This window comes from Astatotilapia calliptera, chromosome 2, assembly GCF_964374335.1.
Source record: "Astatotilapia calliptera chromosome 2, fAstCal68.1, whole genome shotgun sequence".
Lineage (NCBI taxonomy): Eukaryota > Metazoa > Chordata > Actinopteri > Cichliformes > Cichlidae > Astatotilapia > Astatotilapia calliptera.
The window spans coordinates 32,339,032-32,363,017 of record NC_137423.1 but is presented as its reverse complement, the minus strand read 5'-3'; the positions used below and the strand labels follow the sequence as shown (position 1 = coordinate 32,363,017).

The 23,986-nt window shown below is 39.5% G+C and overlaps 1 protein-coding gene across 1 annotated transcript in view; it reads left to right on the top strand.

Annotated features, from left to right (window-relative positions):
• pcdh11 (protocadherin 11) overlaps positions 1 to 23,986 on the top strand; it is a 135,877-nt gene that overhangs the window by 31,197 nt on the left and 80,694 nt on the right. The gene's annotated exons all lie outside the window — the stretch shown is intronic.

The following is a 23,986-nucleotide window of genomic DNA, read 5'->3' as shown; positions in this document are numbered from 1 at the left end:
TCTGAATGTTTTTTCCTGAAAACTATAGTTTGTGACATACTTCTTAGACTGTCCAACAATATTAGCAATATGATGAGAGTGCAAAGCATCAAAACATGCAGTGACTCATGAGAATACTATTGCTATGCATTAGCTCTGGACACTGACTCGACAAAGGTAGACTTACTTACTCAGAAAAGTTAAGAAAGGGCTCTATTAGTGCAAGTGCACAGCAAAGTACAGTGGCAGTGAGTCAATGAAAGTTTTTTTTAGGAATATAAAGATACATCCAAGTACTTAAGTATGCATCACATATAGGGAAGTAAAACATCAAGCAAATGAAGACATCACAAAAGATGATGCATTACTGAATCTTGCATTCATCTCAACTTAACTCTATTCAGCGCTTTGATACATTATTTAACAAAGTGACTGAAAAGGCTGAGTTCCAGACTCTGAGTCTCACTGACATGATGCACATATGACTTTGGGGAAAACATGGATAACATGAGATCATGTCTACCTCTTGAGGGAAGGGTGCACTGCGTGGATCTCTGGCTTGTTTTTGTGCCTTGCTATTCTGCTGGGGATCAGTAAACAGATTCTTGCAACAGCCATGGTAAAAAAATAAATAAAAAAAAAACTACTCTTCCTCTGCTGTGTATGTAAATCAGAGTAGGGGGATGTAATGAAATAATGAATTCTCCCTATTTTTTTTTTTTTTTTTTTTTTTTTTTTTACAAGAGCGACTTATGGGACTCACTATATTTAGATAGAACAAAGAGATTGCCAGCGGTGTCCAATCTCTCTAGTTAAGTTGTGGAGTTTTAGCCAACTTGTCAATGAAGAACTGCTTACTTCAATGCTTAAAGACATGCTGGGTAAAAATGGAGCTCTGTGCCTCCCTCCAGACAATTTCAATTAAGCCTCTGTGGGGCTCAAAGAATAGATGTGTCAATAGATGGTAATTTTTTCACCTTAATAGATTACGGATGTTATCAGTAAGATCACTGGAGTTGATTCTGAGTTATGTGCAGTGTGTATTGTATTGGCTACATGCATAGCAAGCCTGTAAGATGACCCGCCCTGCCAGCAAGAATTGCTTTGTCACTCAGACAAATACGGCAGATGAATGCTCAGCATGATGCTGGGTTATTTGTCATCTGGTGTTCTCTTTCTAATGGGTTTACTGTTTATGATCCAGGTCAGAGAAGGACAAAGCACTCCACACCAGAAGTTACAGCACAATCTTAAGAAAGATCACTCGATAGAGCCTAAACTCTCAACTTTTTAAACTGTTTTATTATTCCCACTCTACTTATCAACTTAACCTCCAGCAAAATATAATCATTTTGCTTTTTATACTCATTCTAAACTGCTTGGGGTTTTCTCTTCAGTAAGTGGGGTCTTTACCTTAAAATATATAATATTTTAAGGTAAATATTATAAACACCCAGCTCACCCCTGCAGGCGGTTTATCCTTCAAGCTCGGGTCCTCTACCAGAGGCCTGGGAGCTTGATGGTCCTGCTCAGTATCTTAGCTGTTCCCAGGACTGCGCTCTTCTGGACAGAGATCTCCGATGTTGTTCCCAGGATCTGCTGGAGCCACTCGCCTAGCTTGGGAGTCACCACACCTAGTGCTCTGATTACCACGGGGACCACCGTTACCTTCACCCTCCACATCCTCTCGAGCTCTTCTCTGAGCCCTTGGTATTTCTCTTTATCTGCCGGTGGTACATACCGTGCAGGGGCTTGTCCTTCCATGATGGTTCCTTGTCTCCCTCCTCTTTCTTGGGTTTCTGCTGCCTGAGGTATTCACTGAGCACGCTGTCAGTTGGGGCCATCTTCTCAATGTATTCTTGGATGTTCGTTTTCTCATCCTGGACTGTGGTGCTGACACTCACCAGTCCCCGGGCCCCTTTCCGCTTAGCGTACAGCCTCAGGGTGCTGGACTTGGGGTGATACCCTCCATGCATGGTAAGGAGCTTTCTTGCTCCGTGACTTCTATCTCCTCCTTTGGCCAACTTATTATACCAGCTGAGTACCTGATCACGGGCATATATATATATATATATATATATATATATATATATATATATATATATATATATATATATATATATATATATACAGTGGGGCAAAAAAGTATTTAGTCAGCCACCGATTGTGCAAGTTCCCCCACTTAAAATGATGACAGAGGTCAGTAATTTGCACCACAGGTACACTTCAACTGTGAGAGACAGAATGTGAAAAAAAAATCCATGAATTCACATGGTAGGATTTGTAAAGAATTTATTCGTAAATTAGGGTGGAAAATAAGTATTTGGTCACCTCAAACAAGGAAAATCTCTGGCTCTCACAGACCTGTAACGTCTTCTCTAAGAAGCTTTTCTGTCCCCCACTCGTTACCTGTATGAATGGCACCTGTTTGAACTCATCATCTGTATAAACACCTGTCCACAGCCTCAAACAGTCAGACTCCAAACTCCGCCATGGCCAAGACCAAAGAGCTTTCGAAGGACACCAGGAAAAGTATTGTAGACCTGCACCAGACTGGGAAGAGTGAATCTACAATAGGCAAGCAGCTTGGTGTGAAAAAATCAACTGTGGGAGCAATCATCAGAAAATGGAAGACATACAAGACCACTGATAATCTCCCTCGATCTGGGGCTCCACGCAAGATCTCATCCCGTGGGGTCAAAATGATCATGAGAACGGTGAGCAAAGATCCCAGAACCACACGGGGGGACCTGGTGAATGACCTGCAGAGAGCTGGGACCAAAGTAACAAAGGTCACCATCAGTAACACACTACAACGGCAGGGAATCAAATCCCGCAGTGCCAGACGTGTTCCGCTGCTGAAGCCAGTGCATGTCCAGGCCCGTCTGAAGTTTGCCAGAGAGCACATGGATGATACAGCAGAGGATTGGGAGAATGTCATGTGGTCAGATGAAACCAAAGTAGAACTTTTTGGTATAAACTCAACTCGTCGTGTTTGGAGGAAGAAGAATACCGAGTTGCATCCCAAGAACACCATACCTACTGTGAAGCATGGGGGTGGAAACATCATGCTATGGGGCTGTTTTTCTGCCAAGGGGACAGGACGACTGATCCGTGTTAAGGACAGAATGAATGGGGCCATGTATCGTGAGATACATGGCCAACATGACAATGATCCAAAACACACCGCCCGGGCAACAAAGGAGTGGCTCCGTAAGAAGCATTTGAAAGTCCTGGAGTGGCCTAGCCAGTCTCCAGACCTCAACCCCATAGAAAATCTGTGGCGGGAGTTGAAAGTCCGTGTTGCTCGGCGACAGCCCCAAAACATCACTGCTCTCGAGAAGATCTGCATGGAGGAATGGGCCAAAATACCAGCTACTGTGTGTGCAAACCTGGTAAAGACCTATAGTAAACGTTTGACCTCTGTTATTGCTAACAAAGGTTATGTTACAAAGTATTGAGTTGTATTTTTGTTATTGACCAAATACTTATTTTCCACCCTGATTTACGAATAAATTCTTTACAAATCCTACCATGTGGATTCATGGATTTTTTTTTTCACATTCTGTCTCTCACAGTTGAAGTGTACCTCTGGTGCAAATTACTGACCTCTGTCATCATTTTAGGTGGGGGAACTTGCACAATCGGTGGCTGACTAAATACTTTTTTGCCCCACTGTATGTATATATATATATATATATATATATATATATATATATATATATATATATATAAATACATAGGACATTCAATTCAATTCGGTTCAATTTTCATTTATAGAGTGCCAAATCAAAACAACAGTCGCCTCAAGGCGCTTTATACTGTAAGGTAGACCCTGCAATAATACATACTAGCTTAGGACGGTTTATTTTGTAGTCACTAAGAACTGCTTAACCATGATTTTATTTGACCGAAACTCTGTTAGGGATATGGGTTTATCCCCGTCATTTACTGTAACACCATCATCTCACATATTTTTAATATAACATTTAACCTTGAAAATATGATACTGCAGATGCAGAGAGACAGAATCTTTGCAAAGTCAGATATTTTCATCCTTACCAAGTAGGAAGGGGGAGTAATGCTGCCATGTTTGCCTTTTGGAGATAACACCTCAGAGGTCATTTGAATGACTTGTTGTAATGTGGGTCACATCAAACACACCAGGAAACCAACTTCCTGACATGTGAGATTTTTACTCTTTTGCATTTTTTTTTTTTTTACTATCGTTATATTATTACATAGCTGTGACTGGTGGAGTGCAATGCCACACATATGGGGCTTGGTGATAACACAAGAGGCTTTACACATCAGGTTTGTTCAATATTAAAGTTATAGAGACTTCCCGTTATCCCTCCATTAGATTTCTCATAAAATAAAATTTAAAAAAAAAAATGTTACAGAAATGGAGCCCATAATCGTATCCTTAACATTCAGGATTAGAATTCCTCCAAAACTAACTGTCCTTGACTACTTTAAAGGAAAACATGAAAGGCGGTGCATGTCAAGACACACATTCCCCAGCAACGTGAAGATTCTTGGCTCTTATCTGTTTGATTTTGCACTTAGGGATTTTTTCTTCATCTTTTCTCTTCAAACATCAAGTGCCAAAGTCATTTACATGTGCTAGGGGCAACCAGAGTTAAAACACAGACATACAACTTACTGCTGTCTAGAGGCAGTGTATGAAGAAAATAAGGAAGTTGTAAGGGATAGGTAAAATGAGGCAGCAGAGGAAGAGTAAAATGAAAGGAAGGCGAGGAGGAAGGGAGGAGAAAGAGAATGAGAGAAATGAGGACAGTAGGAGGTGAGTGCAGTGGAACACAGAGAGGGTAATTCAATTTGACTAAAACTCTGTCGCTTCATACAACAGGGGATTGGCCTAACCACCAAAATGAATTAAAATTCATGAACTTTTGAAGAGAGAGCTGCCAGCAGGAAGTGGAGAGGATGAGACACAGTTAAAGCAGATATTATTTTTTTCTAATTACAAATAAATGAAGCTATTAGTTTACCTTAAATTAAAAGCAGAAGGGTTCCCTGAGAGATATGCGATCCCATGTGTAAGTCATTTAACACTGATTGGGCCCCTATTGAGCTATATAAGTCTCTGTGAAAGTATCTGTCTATGTGAAAAAATACCTTTTGGCTATAAAGAAGTGAAACTTTTAGCCTGTTAGCAATTCCATCCTCTATATAATATAATCGTATACCGAGTCACATGTCTGCACGGTGGAATTTGGCATAGACAGAACACACGCAGCCGATTATTTGTAATGCTTCCCAAACCAGACAATCAAAAGAAAATCCAGTGTTTGACTTTGATCCATGCACAATATAAATAACTAATTTATCAATTGTGCTTAAAGAGGCATACAATGGGCAGAACAGAGAACATTGTGTAGCCGGGATAATCCCTTAGAAGATTTATCCTGACGTTGCCTTGAGGGGAATAGTGGGAGCAAGAAGCAGATCCTATTCCCTCACTCTCTGTCTCTCTATCTCTGTGTCTCTGGATACATAGCCACTATCTCAGCTCCTGATCAGCCCTATTTAGTTATATTGCATTGTGTTCTTTGATATTCCAGTTAATCCGTCAAGTGAAGAGATTTAAGCTAAGATTACAATGATTCAATGAACTTTTGATTACTTGTGTCTGTAGCCCTATGGCATTTTCTTGATGCGCTGTATGTGCGTTCATATGCATTTGTTTGCTCGTATGTGTTAAGTGTGGGCGACTTTGACTGTTCCGCGTTAGAGTAGCAAGAGGATTGGAGTGATGTATCGATGGTCTGAAGCTAGACGGCTTCTCTCAGGGTACTCTGGGGCTATAGTAGGTGGTTCTAAATGTGAATAGTAGAGCAGATACATATTGTCTAAGAGTTTAATTTAGCCTAAGAGTTGTTGTTTGTTTTTATTCTAATCGTTGTTTTTATTCCAATTGTCTCGATGTAAAGATGAAATCACAGGCTTCCACTTTACGACTGCCCGGGCTCCCCAAATTTAGTATGCGAGCTTTAATCCAAGGTGAGCTCTCATGCCTGGGAACCACACAAACAAGCCAGCATAGATTTGGATAACATCTGTTTTCAGTTTTCTATCAGTTGGAGCATTCTGTATGTGCAATTACTTGAACCAATCACATGCAAAAGCTTTTTCAATCTGGCTCCTTGAGTGCTGTCACTAGTTATTACAGTGTGTGCTGTTTAGCAAAAGTGCTTTTGCAGTTTGAAGAGCATCCCAAGATATTAGTGGCATCTAATTGCATTACCTGGAGGAGACTGATGGCGCCAGTTAAAATGGCTGGAACCTTCTCAGACTGTGTTGAGGGCAAGTGCTTCTTTACAACTTATACTACATGTTTCTGACTGGAATCTTTTGTCGACTAAGTGATATTCTGACAGCTTTAAGCCTCCACTCGCCTCACCAAATACCCTTATTCCCTCAGCAATCATACATCTTACCATTAATCCACTTTCATCCATGTGAAACTAAAACAATGACAGAATGATAATGGCAGCTAATGTGGCCACATTTTGATTGCGCAAGTCAGTTTTGTTCTCATTAACTTATTCTGAATTGATTCATGCATTCATGCTTGTTTACCTAGCAATAGTGTAAAATGTCCCTGCAGTGCAATCCATATTCAAGCAGGCCAGCTGTGAGGCTTTCTGCAGCACTTGTCCATTTAAGCTCCAAAAAAGCCAGATTGTTTTCTTGGTTTTTCAGCGTTCAATTGCTTCTAAATAACCCTTGATCAAATCTTTACATCTTTTCAACAATCCATTACACTGCTGACATTTTTCATGCATAATGTGCATAACAGAGATCTCCAAGTGGCTTCTCTTTGGCAAGGTGACAAAAATGCCTTTTTAAAATGTAGACTTTCCATAAGAATACAAAAAAAGTCATCTTGTGGGCAGCTCAACATCATTTTCCAAAGAAGCCACAGGCAAATTTTTATGACTGAGAAGACAATAAGGTGAAAACTGCCGAGTGACCCTCATGGGATGTGTCTCTAGCCCCTTCTGTCTTCCACTTCTAGATTTAGAAGGGACTGGAGGGGTTTTTAATGCACAGTCCTCACACAGTCCAGTGGGACTCTCATCTTGGGAATAGCATGCCAGTTTTATAGAGCAGGGAGTGGCAGTGGAGAGAGACAAGGGTCCTTAGAGACGCCTGGATGTTTTCCATATTAAACTGAAGAGAACACGACTTAAGATCTCACTAGTGAAATGACTCATTTTCAATGTGAAAATGCCAGTTAAATGATATGGAAATTAGCATAATTATGGAAACTGTGACATATCTAGGTCTGTTGTTGGGCTGAGATTTTATCCCACTTATACTATCCTACTCCCTTTCTTAGTCTCTTTTTTCACTTCCACGCCACCTACACGTTCCTCTAATCATTTCCCACCCTCACTTTTCCCCTGGACCCTTTTTGCACCACCACCCTTCTCACTAATTCCCCAACCTCTAACTCCCTGTTTTCTCTCACTCACTTCCTACAGAGAGTAAAATATCCATGGGCAGTTTAATCACATTAATATGAGCAAAGGATGTGAGGTAATAAATCGCTTCTTTCTCTCAATGAGCCATAAGAGGTGGTGATAAAAAACAACTTTTCTGTTGTTGTGCGCTTTTGCCTTGCAATGTGAAAAGAAGCTGTGTTTGAAGTTCAGATTAGTCTTCAGGGAGTCCCACCTATTGGGACTGTTAACCTTTAGCCATTCAGCCATAAAACAAGTGAGTTCCATTAAAATACATAATGCATGAAGGCCGAGATTGCATGCCATTGATCAGCACTTGAATAAATTGAGTTGAAATCTTATTAACATAACCAGTTACACATAAAGTGAGATGAATAAAGTGCACTATAACACCTGCAAAAATTAGCTACCATCAACCACAGTTTGTGACGGTTGAGGTGGTCAGGCTAACTGAAGCTAATTTAAAAATAAATTGTAATGAGCTATAATTCCAGCTATTTGTGCAGTGAGATGCTGGAGTTTTAGTCACAGTTTGTTTTCCTTTTTTTTTTTTTATCTTTTTTTTTAACATATTAGTCTGGATTGAAATGTCCTTTTTCTATACAGTACACACTCAGAGATCAGGCTGTGACCCTTTCTTCGATTTAATTCTGGAAAATGATTCCTCTGTATCACGACAGCAGAGGTTCACTTCGAGCAAGTAACACCGTTACATTCTTTTTCACCTTTTACTCTCTGTGTAACTAGAAATTGTTAATGTTTCATTGTTGTTTATTGTTTGTTCTTTTGGCTGGGTTTGAAAAGTTACCATGAGATATGCACACGAGCTGTTTAGCGCGGTGCAGCGTGGCCTCCAAGGCAGCTTTGACTCATGGCGCCTGGCTGCTTCAGATGTGGTAACAAAGATTGCTTCCCCCTCCTCCCCCGACAACCACACGACACTCTTTAAAGCATGAGCATGTTCCTCCTTTTAACGCAATTAAGAGATGGCTTGTCATCTTGACAGGTTGCCTTCATCTCCTTAAATGCGTGCATGCTACAGCAATAAGTCTTTACGGTACTGAAACACCACATTACTTTTTTTTTCACCATTTTTGTTTTCATGTCTCAGACTCCCTGTCTCTCTTGTATTAGGAATAATTGGGGCAATTAATTCAGGTGGATGCCCATTACGCCATATGTGTTTTCAGATTAAGTGCGGAAAAGGCTCTGTCGCCTGACCCCATGCAGACTAGGAGATGACCCAAATTGAAGCATGTTTCCTCCCACCCAAAGCTCCCCCTTCCCTCCCAGATTTCCCCTCCGACACCCGACATCCCGACGTCCCCACCCCCCTTCCGGTCCCATGCCAGCATCTCAACAACAATGCCAGAGAACGCCTGCCAATGGTGGCAGCTCCTTAATGAAATAGTAATTGTGACTGTGACTTGCATGCATCAGTTGCTTTCCTGTTCCGTTCTGTTTCATTGCACAATACAGACAGGAGTCTACTGAGTTCCAGCTTCGTAATTTCATTAATGCTCAGTGTTGCACCTCTGCGCATGGTTTGTTTTCATTACTACTTTACATTAGCCGTGATTGCATTGCCTTATTGTTTGCAGACGTAATATTTTAAGACATGAAGTTTATACATAAAGTCTACCGCAGAGTCTACAACATGTGTCTGTTGTAGAGTGACAAATAAAGTGTGGTATGCAAGAAGCAAGATCGAATATTGCCTAAAAATTGGCACAGCAAGTTTTCCGTGGTATGGTGGTGGTAACAGCTGTTCAGAGAGACACGAGAGCATGGAAATATTTAAGATCAATATATCTTTGATTTCACTGGGAGTCTATAACGGGCCTCCAATTGTACGCTTCATTACTGGACACAGGGGCCTAGAGTGCTGACCAATCCCACCTAATGAAAACAAATGCACTTGCAACCTGAAGAAAAGAAACACACTACACTGCAGTTAACATTCCACTGTCATTTTGTATGAGAACTGCGGCTGTAGTATATCCTGAACGGCAGACCTAGCAACTCAAGTGTGTCATTATGTGTGGGCAGGGAGAAGGAAAGCCAAAAAGTGCTCTAATTGCAGACTTCTGCTGAAACTAAAAAACAGATTCTATCTATCTATCTATCTATCTATCTATCTATCTATCTATCTATCTATCTATCTATCTATCTATCTATCTATCTATCTATCTATCTATCTATCTATCTATCTATCTATCTATCTATCTATCTATCTATCTATCTATCTATCTATCTATCTATCTATCGTTACAGTATTAAACTATTCTTTCATGCAGATGTTCATAAATGGTAGTGTCGTTCATCAGAGCACAAATGAGATCAGGACTATTATTTCCAAAGTGCCCATGCTGATCTGACATCAGTTTTAGCTTCAGATCATGTTGAAAATGGAAGAAAAACAAGGACATATTTAGTGATCCTAGATCAGCGTACTTTCTCTGAGGTGTTTGATGAGAGCAGCTCCAGATTAGATTAGAAGCCTTACCCTGATGAAGGTAATCCATCATCTTGTAAGCAGGAAAGAAATTATGACAATTTAGTTCCAGCAAGTCTGTCAGAAGCTCTTAGCTTTTAGTTTCTAGCGTTGCGTAACTACAAACAGAATAAAGAAGTACAAATGAAGGCTGGTGGCTCGACATGTTTTATAAAACTTGGGGGATTTTGATTTGTGACCATGACAGAGATTGAAAATACATCATACGCTGAAAGTACCTCTTTTCTCTTTCCTGCTTTTTGTTTCTCTGTTTCACCTTTTGCCTTACCACTGCAGGCAAAACAAAATGCGTGCCGCTTCCATTTCATCTGCTAAACTTGGAGATAAAACACGTATAAAACTGGATGTTTTTTGAATGTTTCACCACTTTATTCCAGTTTGTGAGACGACAACGTCTTTGAACTTGATTTCCCCCCCAACGGTGCAAGTGCTGTGTAGCCCATGAAGTAAGCCTTCTTACTGGGCACTGAGGGAACGAGCTGATCAGCCTCTCAACACAAATCTTTTGTTTTTGTTATTCATGTCATATTTCTGTCAGGTGTGGCAGCTCATCAAGCTGAAATAATGAGGCCACATTCCATGATTAGTGACAGACTCTTTAGATATTTATGTGACAGTAAACTGTTTCCTTTGTCAGACAGTTGGTTCTTGTCATTATTTCACCAAAGATCCTATTTTCTTTTTTTAATTATTATTATTCTTATTATTTGTGTTGCTCACAAGCAGTGGCATTTCTCACCACAGCACTCCTTTTGCAGGACTACAATACCCCCTCTCCCCCGTCTCCCATAAATAATTAAATAAATAAATAAATGTATACTGTCGGTTGAAGTCATAAATCCAGAAACCACTTTATAAGTGGGCGTATTAATTTAATTGAGGCAGAATCTGTTTTGTGACATGAAAGATTAATGTGGGTGGAGAGTTTTAGCAGCTTAGGAGTTTAAATGTTTATGCATTTTTTGGTTTTATAATTCCTAATACCCATTAAGTGACATTAAATAATGTAATTTGAATAGCAATTTAAGTATTCCAGGATGACGTTTTACTTTGCTCCCGCGGCACAGTCGTAGCATAAGGTGTTTACTGCTTGAAAAACAATACCTGTATATCTCTGACACAGCACCGTTATTACGCTTCACACTGTTCTCAATTAGACTGAAAGTATGATACTGATAAAGGTGATCAGTGAGTGTCTCAAACATATCACAAATGGTGTGGTAAGAAAAGCCAAGCCACATATTTATTCAAGTGAATCCAAAAAAAGTGCAGGTTTTGGATGAACTCTTTGTATGCTGCCTGCACAGACAACAGCTTGACAGTTGGTTTCAAAGAACATCTCAGCACCTGAAGGGAGGTGTGCAAGGAAGGGGAGAATCACAAAAGTGGTTCACTCATGCACATCACACTGTTCTTGTTTTTATTAATTCCCACTGTACATCTCTGCAGCACTTAAAACAGACTTTAGCTAGCACCCTCTAACTCGCATCAAAGTCAGCACTTGTTTATTGTGTCAGCTTTAGTAATAGACATTTGCCCAAACAACTGACAGTAACATTCCTTATGCAAAATAGGCAAGAGTGAATTTCCATTGTTCTCGCTGTAGGGTGGTACTGGTTTCGCATCAATTTACAGGGGAAAGAAAGGAGATTATGAAATTTCAAATCTGAAAACGGTAAATGATATAGAAGAAAACCCTTTGTGTCCACACAGATGTTTGTTTGGATAGATTTTCTCTAGTTCTAATAATTTGCTTTGCTGTTTTACAACACTTTGCACCCAGGAATTTTCTTTATAGGTGACAACTCCTGTTTCAATAATAGCTGATTTGAAGCTGATCCCTTCATTTTGCCGCATATGACACGTTAAAACTTAATTAACTCTCCGTCCGCCATAATGAGGAGTGTGATGTGTGAGTTGAGTGCCAATAAGGCGCAGTGGGGAGAGCTCGGCAAAAAAAAAAAAAAAAAAAATCACACTAATTTAAATAATTGACATTATACATGCTGTGTTGAATAAATAATTAAATAAATAAATAACACCTCTGGATCATAGCTTGGGTTTCTCATTAGAAGGCAAACTGTGCAACTCCGTGCTCAGGAATGAAAGTCAAGTGAAGCAATTGCAATAATTACAGCAGCAAGAAAAGTCTGTGCCTGTTGGGAAGGGTATAGGGGCTTCATGGAAGGCAATGAGGAGGGAGGCGCCGGCTGTCTACAGGTGCCTCTGATTAAGGGTAATCTGGCTAGCCCTCCCCTTTTTTATCTCTGCAACAAGCCCTGCTGCTTCTGGGTGCCTTGAGCTCCGTAGCTGCCTGGCGTAATGAGCTCCAAAGCCACACAGTAGATGCCCTGCAGGACAGTCCCTACAGAGCTATAATGAGCACTCCAGTGTACCAATTCGTGCTCCCCACCAAGGGGCCCTAGAAGCCAGCCTTCATTCAGACATGGGTGGGCATGGCTTGTTCACCAAACCTTCAATAGCCACCTTTCACTTCAACTCCCTTTCCAAGGTAATGGCATCCCATCTGGACTTAGTGTGATGCCGTTGCGTGTGTGGTATGAGGAATGGCAACATCGAGATCGGAGTGTAAGTCAGAGGCGGCGATAGAGATTGAGCTGCTGCAAAAATAGAGAGGAGGCAGGACATCAGAATAGAGTGCCAGGTAAAGAGTGAGGACAGCTGAAGTAGCTGGGGATAGAAAAAAAAAGGTAAATGAAGGTAGAGGGATAGAGAGTACTATAACTGACAGATAGAGTGAGCATAAGAGAAGGAGCGGAAGGTGAATTGTAAAATGAGGGAGCTGCCCAGTTAGATGGGAGACAGAGGGGTGGAGAGAAAGAGAGAGGAGTATCCTGGTATAATGAGGTCTATGGAGGAGGGTGGGTAAAGAGAGGAGGGGGTGTCAGAGTCCAAGGTGAGATAGTGGAAGAGCAGGAGAGTGAGAGAGAGTGAAAGAGAAAGAGACGCTCTTTTGCCAAACAGCGGTCCCTCTGTTGGTGCTGGGGTGTATCTGTGTGTTTAAGAAACTGCACTGCTGTGCTTTTGCTCTCTTAAACAACCAGGAGGTAGGTGAGAGGATCGACGGGCCTGACCACAGAGCAGGGCTTTGAAGCTGCCTCACGCTGCGAGAAACTGTATTGGATTTAGAGAGACTGCCTTTCAAAATGAAAAAGCGGAGAATGAAAGACAAAAGAAATGGAAAACTAAAATAGAGAAAATATTACAAGAGAATAAAAAGAAATATGCATTATGCATGAAGTATTCCTCATACATGCACTTTCTGCAGTTATCACTAAAAGATTAGCATAACAATTAACATTTTATAATGGCCTACATGCCAGTAGCAAGATGGGGATGAAGAACATGATGTGGGATTATTCGCCATCATTATGTGGCCATAAACAGTTTTCAGGGCTAGGAAAGATTCTGTTTATTTTTCAAATTAGTTGTCTTTTGCATCAAAGCCTTGTATTTTCCTGCATTTTGCATTTGTGGATGTGCTTCTCTGCGTGAACGCCTGCGCGTGTGTGTGTGTGTTCTAAGATGTTTGTGAAGTCCACAAGTAAAAAGGCCCTCATCATCTTTCATCTGTGCTGCATTTATTCTACAGTAGCAGTGCAGCAGCTGTTGCAGCTATATTTTTTTCTCCTTTTTTCCCCCTCCACACGTATTTTGTATTGCGTATAAAATCTTGTGCATCTTCAAATAGCACGTTGTCAGATCACCAGTTGTACCTACTGGCAACTGAAAAGAATACGTTATCATTGTCTGAAGAAATACGCTTGGGAGGAGAGTAAGTGTACAGCATTGTATACAGATACACAATAGACACCGTCAAATGAGTAACTTTTTTATACTACAACAGCTACATCTGTATCAGAAAGGATTAGCATGGCGGGAAGGATTGGACAGTGTGTCTTATTTTAATTGCTGTGTATTTTAAATAAATTCCCAATGCTTTTCTTCTTGAATAGAACCTCTGTGGGGACAGAAACTGTCTTTTCTGAATACGGTTCCATATGGGAATAAGGATTACATTATTATTATTATCTTGTGAGGGATTAAGGATTTGTCTCATTTTGTCCCAGTGAGTAGTGTTGCCCTGCAAAATACAACTAAATCACAACACAGTGTAACAAAATACATATACTTAGTTTTATTTTTTTAATAACAGCGTCTCATGCATGGAAAACCAGTAACATTTTTCTAAAAAAGATACTGAAATTAAAAACGACATTCGGGCTCAGTTTTCAATCCATCATAGAGGACAGATCAGTGAAATTTCCTGTTATCTAAATGCGCAGCTTGACATTTTATTTTTGCTGTCATATTATTCTGTGTTACATCAATGTCATCCTATTGTTGGGAACACGTGATAAAGAGCAATGCCAAGCAGTAGACGTGTCTATATGAGAACTATGCAACACGTTTTAGCTTAAGAATGGAAGGAGTGTTCGCTTTCTACTGCACATCTAAAATGTACACAAATTGGTATCATTACTTGTTTCACATGGGTCACTTGGCACCAGTGCAGTATTAACCGAGAGGACACCAGAACAAAGCGCCGCCCACAGCCACAATTGACCTTTGGGGTTCTGATCTCTTAATGTGTTTCTCTGTGTTGGTGCTGATAAAGCTTTTCTTTTCCTCTGTCCAAATCTATAAAGGTTTTTTTTTTCAAAGATGCTGGCAATGCGAAGTGGGAGACACAAATACCCTCTCCATTCCACGGTCATAATCTCTGCCTCTGCCATCGATAGCTCTAATAGGTGTTTAGAAGGCCTTGTATGTGTCTCCATTTGATAGCCTGCTAATGGTTCGACATGTCATTCAGAGAAAATGTTTTGTGTTGAGTGGGCGGGATGGAAGCAAGATCAGAATTCACCACAGGAGGCCTTGGCTGAACAACTGAAACATGTAATCAAAAGCCCCCCAAATAAACCCCAACCCCCAAATCTTGTAAAACAGAGTATTTTCACTAAGTTAATCTATATTCCCACCTGAAAGAGATGAAAAGATGTGCATTCATGCTCAAAACACCCAAGTTATTTTGTTATGGCTATCTGGTAATTGTCAGGGCAGCCTCTTTTAAGAAAGTCCCTTTTAAATTATTGAATCTGCCAAACGATTCACTGCTACATTTAGTCACTGTAATTATGAACTCACCACCCCAGCATAATACTGTGTTTTTGTGTATTTGACAAGCCATGTGTGATTGTGTGGTGATTCAAAAAAGTTTAAAGCCAGTTCTCAAATGTACACTTTGTACCATGTTAGATCTAAAAAGAGAGACGTTGGTGTCGGCGATGTGATTAGCTTCAGTCCCAGTTGGGCTGCAGAGAATGGAATAGATTAGTTGACTAGTAGATATGTGAATTATATAATATTAGATTGATGTGTCCAATTGGATTTAAATGACAGTTATATTGTGTCTAAATCATATTTAAAACTGAGTGTCATATTGGATTCACAAGAGCAGACAGTCTCCCATTGGAGTACCTGCCAAAAAATAGATGAATCTATGAGTTAATTCTTAATCATTGCGAAAATGGATTTTAAAGATATCTGAAGTCTCGTCGTGCAATTTTTAACATTTTTCATTTCTTCGGTTGTTCATTAATTAAGAATTGTTATATATTTTTGTCCTATAATAGTCACATTACATTTTACAGCAAGAATTAGTTCGGCGGAGCACAGTAAACAATATATATAAATATAAACTGTAAAAACAATATGACTTTTTGACATTCAACACCACCATGGATTAATTATATCCTCTTTCCCAGAAAGAAATCCATTCATAATACTTTCTGACTTAACTCTGCCTTTTACACCAGGCTTCAGCAGCCTGCTGCTGCTACTTGGCCACAGAAGTTCTCCACTGGGGTTTAACGCAACCAATGAGATTATTTATGCTTGCATAGCAGCTCTGTCTCTGAAAAAACATGTTTGTATTGCTAAAACCCCAATCTGCCTACATGTCCTGGTTCATGTGTGGCCGTGACTCCCCAGACTGAAGGTTTGGTCGAGGTCTCTCTTTCTGCTAGTAGTGTGGAACACATGCCTGGCACGACCAGTACCATGGGGGGAATGGCACACAGCTGGTTTGATTGGACTCTGGCCTTAATCGCCCATGTCTCTGCCATCAGCGCTCAAGGAGCAGTAACACACATGTTAACTGTGCTCATACAAGGGAAACTGATTGGAGCCTTCTAGATTTATTCCTAATCAAATACTGAATTGTGCCCAGACAGATAAAATGCTGGTGTCGCTTTCCAAGTCTGGTATCAGTGTCTAACAAGAAAGTTTGGGCTAGGTGTTCAACGAGCTACTTTGCGGTCTCAATTTTTCAGCAAATGAAGGGGGCTGTTGTCAGAGAGCTGATTGTAGGGTGCAAAATACTGGGTGACAATCTGCGTGTCAAGATAAATACATCTGCTCCTGAGGAAATGCCATTAGCCATGCATATTTTAATCCTAAATAACTGTTATAAAAGGTTGCAAAACAAAAACACAAGGATCTAAAAGGTCAGTATTGAGCAGCTTAAACAAGAGTAGACTGCTCATCTAAACGAGAGCATCTCACCTGTAACTGATGAGAAGTGCAAGTTGGAGACTTTGTTTTTAATTCTCGTTCCTCGGATGTACTGTTATGCATCACATTTATCATTCTGACCTCTTTTGTCAAACAGCAGTCAAATCAGAATGCTTTTTTTAATAACACATGCACTGAATAATATAACTTGCTAAGATGTTAAATATTGTCATTTATCAAAAAAGCCATTGCCTGACCATGAGAAGAAGTCAATAACAATGTGTAGCTAATGTAATTTTGAATACACTTAATGCTCTGCTTAGCCGACTAGAGAGGGGACTGCAGTAATAAATCGGTTGACTGTTACTGATAAGCTTAACAGCAAAGCAGCATCCAAGCATTTGAATGAGGGCATTAATGGTTGTTTAAAACAGGAATAATGAAGTGACAACAGCAGTGTTGTGTTGCCTCTTGCTCTTGAGAGGAACGTCTGCCAGTGGAGGAAAATGGTGACTTGCTTACTTCTAAAGGACATCAGCAGAGAAGTAGTACTTCCAGTCATCAGAACTTGGCGAATACTTTAATTGCAAATGACAAAAACAAACAAACAAACAAACAGAAAAAACAAAACAACGTGGCCTCATTTCAGCATTTCATTTCATTTGTGTCAACAGCTTCTCGTGCATGCGCACAAACTTAAAAGCGTACGCACAGGGAGACCACTCTTAATCTTTTTGACGCACACATGTGGATGCTCATGCACGTTTGCTTGCGAAATACACATAGAAGCTCATATGCAGTGCACAAACACAAAGCAAATGTCCTCACAAAGTAGATGAGCTCCATTCTGTGTCGAATCGAAAGCATCTGCAAAGCCAGTTGCTCTCGGCCGTGGAGGCGTGCATCAGCCGGCAGAGGCGCCTGCTTGGTGTCCCAGGGTGGCTCGCGTAACACTTGGCCTGCTCCCTAGCCACTGCCGGGATCAGAAAGGCCCACTGCTATCATCCGGGCGCTGGCAGCAGTGAGGCTAGGCTTAGAATGACAAATTGGTTTGAGGGAGTGAGTGAGGGAGAGAGCAAGCCAAGAAATATACTTTGAAGAGAGAAATGCATTCCGGGTTTCGACAAGCATGCCATATTATATGGTCAAGTGTACAAGTCTGACTCCTGCCACGCGGATTGATCGAGATCCCAAAGACACTTAAATGAGGCGAGGGTCTTTCATCGTGACAATGCCAAAGAATTTATCTTAGAAAGTCACCCAAAATATGACTGGATTACAGAGCTTTTCAGCATGCGGTCTCTCGTCTCGTGGCCTCAATTTTCATTGAACTGCCCTTTTATTTTTAGCAACAATAGTTTAGTAGTATTTGCTTATGTTTCACAGTGTTGGAAATGTAGAAATTTCTAAATGCACATTACAATATTTCCAACTTTATCCAAATAAACCCGAATTATTGTGTAAATCAGGATGTTTACATACAGAAATGCATTTCAGATAATTGTAGAAATAATCTGAAAAAAATATATGTTGTGTAATACATGCTAATGTAATTTTCTCTGATGGATTATTGATTCAGAATGTATTACTTGCTTCATATTTCAACAAACTCATCATTGCCACCATCATCAGTGATTACAGCCAGTGAATGATGCTCTGTGTTTATGGTTTGGGAGAGTTATTCTTTTCAAATGAAACACGCAGGGAAAAATGGTGGTTAGTGAAATGTTATCTTTATTTTGGACTGAAGTAGAGCATGAACTGATATTTAGCCACTAAATATTGCATATATAATACATGGCATGTATAGCATATCACTATTACAAGTATCAGCTTAAAAAATTGTGTGTCTGTTTTCTGTATGATGGTTCTGAAAACAAAATCTCCTAATGCAAAGTCAGAGCAATAAAAACAATATTAAGCTTCTTCAGCATTTAGATTATCGGAAACCCACATTCGGTGAAATCCGACTGTTGTTAATCCACAACAAAACTGCATTTGTAAAAAAAAAAAGTTCAAAATTATAGGGGCAAGAAAATTCCAAAATAAATGGGGAACGGTGCAACTATTGACACTGGCAAGCTGTTTAATGTTGGAGGTGCACAGCATTCTGCTCAGCCCGAGGAGGAGACTGCGTACGAACGCTTTGCATATTCAAACAGGAAGTACTTTATTTATCGCGTGCAATCAAATCTACAATTGACTGTATAAGGGATAATCTAATTAAACATTAGCACAATTATCGGTCTTGGCCAATTGGATAACTGACTTATTAACTAGTGTTGTCTTCTGCTGTTTTAAGCAATAGTTGTTTTAAACAAGCAGCTTTGTAGGTTGTAATTACTTTTTCTGCAGGCTTGTTGGCACCTTGGTCAAAGGCAACCTCCTGTGTGGACTCCCTCATGTAAATAAGAGCCCCTTTCCTTGCCAAAGCAATCATGACATTGCACTGGTGTAATGCTAGGCCTGCAAATAAGCCATGTCAGAAGCATACGCACAAGACACCGGATGTAGCCCTCTTGAATTCCCTCTCTCAGCAAACTGCAGAGATGCACCATTTGGCATCTCTGGAATTTGGTTTGAGGTTGCAGAGTATTTTACTTTTGTTGTCAAATTGCTTTGCAAATGAGGCCCACTCTGGCACGATTTCAAAGAGCTTGTGCTATATGTGCAGCTTCCTTCAGGCACTAGTTTCTGAACCTTCATCATTCTCTATGCATATGCACAGTACTGCGCTAAGCTCACATGGAAGGCTAGATAAACATGCCAGGCTGGGAGGAAGATGGAAGGCAGTATGCTTATGTCTTGTCAGCCTGTCTGTATGTTGATTTTGTGTTGTTCAACTTGACTGGCATGGTCTATCTAATAACATGGCAGGTAGACAGTACGAAAGCCTCGTAGGTTTCTACCCATTAAAATGATATTCAATCATTTTTGATGCGCTTTTTTTTGCCCCAAACCACGCCTTATAATGATTCAAGGTTCGAGCGCCATTCACATTGAAATGTTGTGTTGCTTGAAGCCACATCAAAATAATTGTTTTGATATGTTCCGTTTTTGACTTGGCAATGACATTAATAGGAGGTGATTGTACAATGAGGATAAAAAGCATTTTTTGAGGTATGTTGACTAAATTTCAGCCATGAATCCCCTGGCTCACAATTATACGTTTTTAGTCTGGGCATCATGGAACAGCCATTGCTTTGAGATACAAGTGTTGCACATATTGCGTGTCCTTTTGATTGCATGTCCAAGTCAGCCACTAAATAATAATGCAGGGATTGAAACAAAATAGCCCAAGGCTCAGAAATTGCTAATGAACATCACCAGGGTGCAGCTGGGGTTGCACTGTGTGATAAAGGCATTGAAACCTTACTTCATGTTTCAAAGGCAAATAATCTGTGGTCGATTTCTTTATACTCCAAACATCTGTGTCACTGCCTTAAAAGTGTCGGGAGACAATAAATGTGCACTAAGGAAAACTACAGATGACTCGCTAAAACGAGATATATATTCCAACGTGTCATAGTTTCAAGTGTTAACTTCAGCACTGGACATCTTTATGGCATATGTTTCTGTGGACTGATAAGCAGTGGAAGCATGATCTCTGTCATCACAATATTACAAATATGTGTTTTATACTTGTTACATTTTCTCCTTTCACTGCCTGTCTAGAACTATTCTCACTTTGCAGAGAACTGGCAAGCAACGGGAAATCCGTGGAGAGGCAAAGAGACAGAAGGCAAGAAAAAGAGAATATATTTGGTGCTATGTGCTGCAGATCAAAAACGTGGCAGTCACATGATCAAAGGCATTTGATAATCCTTGAACTACAATGCTCCTTTAATCCTAGCGAGAGAACTATATTTTATTGGGGGAGGAGGGCTGAAACAATGTTGGGGTGACAAACAGAGCTGAAGAAGCAGTAACTAGCTGGTAGAAATACAGTTTACTAAATGTGGCACAGTACTTTTGTGGGAGCTGGGGAAGAAAATAGTATAAAGCCTCCTTGTGTGGGGAGAAAATGGAGGCTGAGTTGATGGGACTAGAAACACAAATGTGCCACAAGTCAGTGTCCACTCAGCACTGAATAGTGCTCTTGTTTTTTTTCACTATACTTGTTGGGGAAGTTGGCTCGGTGAATGTGACTAGACTGCCTTATACTACATCTGCCACACAGAAACAGAGTGCAAGCTACACAGGGTTTGGGCTACGACTTCTCCCAGTCAAGTTGAGTTTCTGGCTAGTTCATTTTCCTGAAGATTCTTTTATACATATGTTTAAAAAATTGGATGGTTTACAAAAATATGCTATATAATCAAATGGCAGAACAACAACATACCAAATTGTATTTATTATTTATTAATTTTAATTCATTGTGAATTTACATATGATATATTACACTTTTAAAAAAACCTATGCAATTCTTGAACTGCAATATTTCATGTTGGGTGTAAAAGCAGCACCATCCCTATAGAGCCTGAAGGTTTTCACAACTTGCAAAAAACACTTGTCCACAAAACATTGTAAAGAAATTTGAGATTTTGTTCAGGACTTAAAGTAAAGGCGTCCAAAGAATTAGACAACTCTGTGCACAAAGGATCAGGCAAAAAACACATATTGAATAGATGTGATCGGTGAATTATCAGGCACAACTGCTTTAAAATAGATGTCGCTCTGTAGTGAAAATCATTGCACAGGCTCAGACACATTTCTGAAAATCATTGTCATTAAACACAGTTCATCCACTAGATGAAAGTTAAAGCCAGGAACATTATAAGAGAGTCTATTGTAACACTATCATGAAAGAATCTGGGGACTATTTCTAATCTATATATTATACAGCAGCAAAGCTGAGAGTAGAAAAGCTTTTTTAAAACCTGAAGTGACATCCACACAGAGAGCGATTCACTCATCCATATCACTTTGAAGTTAATGTAGGTGCAGACTCTGGTTGCCTAGGTAACCCTCTAATGCATTTACTACCAGGTCATATGTCAATCAACAGTATCCTGCACTTTTAGCTGTAGTTGCTTCAGTTGCTCACCTCAAATCTGAGAAACGTTGACTTGTTGAGGTGTATATGGCTGCTGAGTGGAGTTTTTTATACCTTACAATGCAAAATAAAAAAAATAAAAAAACATATATTTTTTAAAAACTTACCCATTTTCTCAGAAAGTTGTATATCAAAACTTTTTTGTTTTTGTTTTTGCAAGAGCATGATCCCGGAGCCGAAGAGAAGACGTAACATTTTTATCACCTCACACCTGAAAAGTTTTACTGAAGCTTTACTTGTGTTCAGTGATGCACATCTTCTCTTAAATGTTTTTTCTAATATCACACAAGATTAATAGAGACAGAAAACATATAAATGACAAATAGTTATTTATGAAGTCTTTTATGACAAAAGATTTCAGATTTTTATTATTATATCTTAACAGGCACATAAAAGCCCATTTTTAACATTCACCTTTTTCAGTTCTGTTGTTTTAAAAAAAAAAAAAAAGACAAAGTAAAAATCAAGAAAACTTTCATCTGAAACTCTTCAAAGTATGCTTGTTCTGAAGAAATTTAAGATTCCGTGTGGGAAACTTTCAACAGAGAAGCAGACAACTCACAGGTCCTCAGCTGGCACTGTCATTACTATAACCTTAGACCAAGATTGTGTTGGACTGTGAAAGGAGTAGCACACAATGTACATTTTTTGGCAGATTCCCACATGGAATATCTTTAAAAGAAATACTCCAGTGACTTTCAGAAGGCAGTCAGTCTCATTGTTCAAGAACCATAGAACAACTCTCTGTCCCATGCAGCTTTTTACGCACATGTTGGTAAAGTGAAATAAAAAAAAAAGAGTATGTATTTATAGCAAAAACAAAAAACCCTTTTAAATAACAAGTATAAATATTTTGCATATTTTTGTTTTCATTTGTGTTTTATGCAGACTTTTAGCGGAAAAACTGTGCGACATTTATTAAAGTACACAATTAAGACTTACACAGTTTGTGAGCTGCTGAGTGAGGCTCCTAATTTATATGATGAGAGTAAAGACAGCGAGATAGAAATAGAGCTCATTCTTAGATTTTATCAAAACATTTCCAAGAAATCAGAAAGATAAAATTGTCTTATATTTTCTTCAGAAACTGTAATATATATGTGTGTAACATGCGCTCTCTCTGGGCCTCATCCTATTACAATGACCAGCCCATGCATGGTGAGAAGACAAAAACATCAATATGTGGCGTAATCCAAATCCCTCTGTTGCAAGCATTGTCAATAGTCTTCATTATCAGATGCAAAATGTCCCAGACAAAGGTGAGTTGAAAAATGACAGTCGTTTTTACTTCCATATGTTTTCCCTTATCACCTCTCTACTCTACTGTCTCTCCTGTAACTGTGCGGAGATGAACTATGAGCTGTTTGTCAGAAAAGCTGTACAGTTTCCACGCTGATGAAACACTAATGATTATTATATAGATTCAACGAGTGAGTTAAACTAGGAATTTATTAGAAATGGCATGAGTGAAAAGTGGTGGTTAGCTTTATTGTTTTTTTTACTTTTTTGCATTTGATAATGTCTCTTCTTTAACAGTATTTGTACTTCCAAATTATAGTAGTTGTTAATTTGGATCACATATTGTTTTGTACAAATTCAACAAAACAAAACAAATAAATAACTAAATACTTTTGCATAAACATCACATTGTGTGTTCAATAGTTTTAGCATATTTGGCATTGGTGGTAAAGGGAATATTTTCCTGAATGCTTTGTGTGAAGTTTTTGCAAGTCATGCCTTGATTAATCGCCAGTATTGATGGTGTGCCGAGTTATCTGTACATTGCAAACACTGTGGTTCACATTATAATTGATTGGACTCTCTTTTTTTCTTTTTTGTCACTCTCCTCCTAACTCTACAATATCCTGTAGAATCTAATATTCACAATTTTGGAGGCAGTGTTCAGAATCAAGGTCATTCATTTTCCCCCACTGGGAACATGCAGAAGGAAACTCCATTTCCTGCTCCTACCCACAAAGAAAATAATTCATGTTTATTTGTCACATCAATTAAGATATCATGGTTATATTGCCTACTCAATCTGTAGGGAAAATTTTGTCTACTAATTCCATCGTCCCAGCAAGGCCCATTTATTCATTTATATTTCATGACCTGGTGTTTACGCTACAGTGAATGCCTGGCTGATTTTTTTTTTCTCCCCTCTCTTAGTTGCCTTGTCCAGAGAGGTGTTCTCCTTCTACGTTGCGATGAAATATAGATGTTAAGAGTCTGGAGAGTCGAGTGTCTCATCTGTCCTAGAGAAACCATAAGGCAGCCATTAATAGTGTCACAGAGCATCAGACGTACCACAGGCACATAATTGGAAATGAGGACATAACTGAAAGCACCTGCTTGAAAATCAACAGGGCCTTCCCACGAGGCAAGCCCTCGGTAGATTCCAAAAGA